Source organism: Metopolophium dirhodum, chromosome 9 (genome assembly GCF_019925205.1).
Source record: "Metopolophium dirhodum isolate CAU chromosome 9, ASM1992520v1, whole genome shotgun sequence".
NCBI lineage: Eukaryota > Metazoa > Arthropoda > Insecta > Hemiptera > Aphididae > Metopolophium > Metopolophium dirhodum.
This window is the reverse complement of record NC_083568.1, coordinates 26,549,057-26,552,810: the sequence shown is the minus strand read 5'-3', so window position 1 is coordinate 26,552,810 and position 3,754 is coordinate 26,549,057. Positions and strand designations below refer to the sequence as shown.

The 3,754-nt window shown below is 28.6% G+C and overlaps 1 long non-coding RNA gene across 1 annotated transcript; it reads right to left on the bottom strand.

Annotated features, from left to right (window-relative positions):
• Window positions 1-200: 200 nt before the first annotated feature.
• On the bottom strand, window positions 201-3,754 carry LOC132952639 (uncharacterized). Its single transcript, XR_009665481.1, has 4 exons — window positions 1,412-3,754; window positions 1,188-1,242; window positions 599-1,116; window positions 201-502 (listed from the first exon to the last, which is right to left on the bottom strand). It is a non-coding gene; the product is annotated as an uncharacterized LOC132952639 (long non-coding RNA).

Here is a 3,754-nt window from a genome sequence, read left to right as displayed (position 1 = left end):
GTAATACAAGATTATCCATAAGTTTACCTACCTATATCAAAAAAAAAAAAATGTCTACAAGAAAGTCAAATTAAATTTTTATGAACGTTTGAAATTCATATTTTTACAACATTTGATATCCACTCGATTTCTCATTATTTTTGTCTTTTAGTTTATCTAATTTTGTATGATTAAAATATGTTTCCTTTATACCCAAATAATTTTTAAGTACCTACAAATAATATAGAACTCAATTTTATTTTAACAATAAATACTTTTATTAATACAGTGTTGACTTTGTAGATGGGTAGTAATAAATTAACTGTACATTCAGGATTACATGCATTCAGGTGAATAATTATAAGATTGCAATGATAGATGTAAGATGTAAGATGTAAGATGTATTGTTGATTCATCAATACGATGCTTGGTGGACTTGAGGACTTCCAATGTTCAGCGACCGGCGTCGACCCGTTTTGTGGCACAGCGGAAACTTCGTACAGCTGACTGTTCGACAAAGACACTGAAATATTATTTGAAAAATATTATTTCTACTTAATCGTAATAACTGTGTATAATGAGTTTAATATTATATTATATTACAATAAATATTAAGTACCTATATTATTAGCTTCTAATAATTGGGACGTCATTTTTGTAGATATTGATCCGGACAAAATTATGCTGGCCCAGCGCTTTGCCACGGTTTATGGCGTACCTATCCGATGAAATTTTTGGAGACTCTTTCAAACTGGGCAATCTGATAAACGGTGACGTGATCGTTACTTCGCGGCCATCATAGGGTAGACCAGAATACACAAAAATGTAGGTCATCGGGCTGTCGGCTGTATGTATGATAAAGTCCTGGAAGTGGGAATTACAATAGTCCCTAAAATGCTGTTACACCTCAACCTTAATAAAAACAAAGAATGATTAAAAAATGGCAACGAAATTGGCCTACAAATCTGAAAATAAGCTTATGGACAGATAACTTCTCAACGTAATATTATGACTGATCCAATAATAACTTTCCATAGGTACATCAGACCTATGTGCGACGGCTGCTCACCAACGTATCGACATCCACCAGATAACTTTGGTAAGTTTTCAAACTATACCGCTCATTCTTGCGGAATGCTAAAGAAAATTAATTTATTAGATAAATATTATACTATAACAATTTTTAAATATATACGTTTTCAACTCACAGTTATGCAGATGGATGTCGACCGGTTTGGGAGCGACGTCTGATACGCCATTGTTCTAATGAATTCAAACATAAATAATATATTATTATAATATTTTTATATGTATATAGGTACGGTTAGGTATATTAAATTAATTAAGTAGGTAATATATTAATATAGCCTATTAATTATTTTTTTACTATGCTTTTATTGTATTAAAATATACACAATGACTTATAACTTACATTATTGGACCGGACATACAGCAACGTCGAGTTGAGGTACCTGTCCATAAACACATTTTCATCAGCAAAATATAATATAAAATATAAAGTAAAGAAATGCATAAAGAAAAAACTGTATTTATTCATACAATTTTGAAATCAAAAACATTAGAACAAGATAATGCTTTCTTGATAAATTAAAAATATTTGAAGATTTTATTTGTCATACGTTTACATGGCAATAGTAAAATTCTATTAAACCTATTAGGTACGTAAACAACATTTATTAATATGATAAATATTTAAAATTTCAAAAGAGGGAGACCCTCCTGTTAATACCCCTCACTTTGTTTTTTGGATAGCGCTGGGAGTTTTTGTGCACAAACGTCGGGACCTGGTGCACATTTCTGCACAAACGATGCACAAACGTTTGGCACATTCAAAAATCCAAATATTCAATGCGGGGGGGGGCTACTGTTTCAATGCCCCCCCCATTTAGTTTTAGGGATAGAGCTTTCAGTTTTTGTGCACAAACGATTGGACTTAGTGCACATTTCTGCACAAACGATGCACAAACGTTTGGCGTGGTCAGAAGTTCAAATTTCGAAAGTGGAGGGGCCATTGAAATGGACCTATTGGTCGGTACTCAAAATATGTTGTCCGGTATTGATGATTTAAAAATTATAGTTTTAAGTATCATGTATATGTAAGTATGTAACTATACTGTATACATACCTATATCTATATTTATTGCGTAAAATTGAATAAATAAGTTATAATATAAATCTTTCCGTTTAAGCATTCTGAACCTATTACTACGACATTATTGATAGGTCATGCGTGTTTAATAATAGTGTAGCTTATTACATTTATTATATTATACGCATTACGCTTAGCAGCCATATTTAAAAAAAATTTAATACATTTAAAATATAGACATTACATTAGGTTGGTGCTGGTCTGATGGCGTGTGCGGTGTACTTGATGATAATGGCAAACATTTTAATAATACGGCTTTTTGATTTTAAAAAAGTTCGATTAAGTGGAAGGTATTGTTGAAAAAAAATTAATTCACGCAGAAACATCAGAGAAATTTACTGTAAAGGCAAAGTAGAAAAAAAAATTTATCTGAGACGTTGTTTTTTTACCCTTTCGTCTTGTTATTGAAAAAATATCTTTTTTATTTTTTTAAAAATACTATAATTAATAATTCATTGTATATTCTTTAGAGCTGGTATATATACTGTATTGTGTATTTAATGTTAACACTAGCAGGTACCTAATCCCGTGCAAAGCAATAATTATTTATTATTCTATATAATTGTACTATATTTAATATTTATACACCATCGTATATTATATTGAAGATATTAATACAGGTACCTATTAATTTAAGGCTAGGGATTTCATGCCCTAAAAAACTTTAAAATATAAATGCGTTTATGATTAGAAGAAACACTAAATATGCATTTAAAAAAAAATTTCATAGTATTGGATAAAACTTTTTTATTTTAATATCTAGATAATATTTACAAAATTATAAATTTTATAAACTTTATACATTTATAATAAAAAAATTGCGTTAGATTAATTTTCTTTTCTGATTTGTTGTCCTCTTACATCGAGTTTGAGGGAATCATGCGTGTGATGTAGGTACCAATAGGCAATAAGCAATAATGCAAGGGATTGGCAAGGAAATCAAACACTAATTTTAAAATATTTATTTTATATTAATAAAAGCAGCATACCAATATCTCAGATCCAGATAATCTATTTAAAATTAAGTTTTTTTTACATAACTATAAAACTTAAACCTTGATATAAAAAAAAAATACAAATATGCTCTTATAAATGAAAAATGGTCTATTATGCAATATATATATGCAACTAAAAATTTTAAATATATTAACTCATATTGCTATGAAACAAATTTCTATATTACCTATAGCTACTTTTAATGATTATTAACAACCATGCAAAGAAGACTCTAGAAGTCCCTAGACCTATATATTACACATATTTTCCAATAAAACTGTATATAATTTAGTGATTTTGAAATCAATTTGATTAACACAGTCGTTTTGAAAATCTTTCAAATATTATTATATATTAATAATTAATTTCATATTCCGGATATTTAACGTGTTAAAAATTTGAACTTCAAAGGCTTAAAAAAAAAGTATGGGCTTTATGTTAAATTTCAAGTTTACAGTTATTAATTTCTGAATAAGGCACAGAAAAAAAATCGCTGAAATCGAAAACTGAAAAACTTCAAATGCACCTACTATGGATCAAATAATTTTCTACCAGAAACATTGATACTAAAGTGGAAGATTAAAGATTTTTTTCTATTATAATTAACCT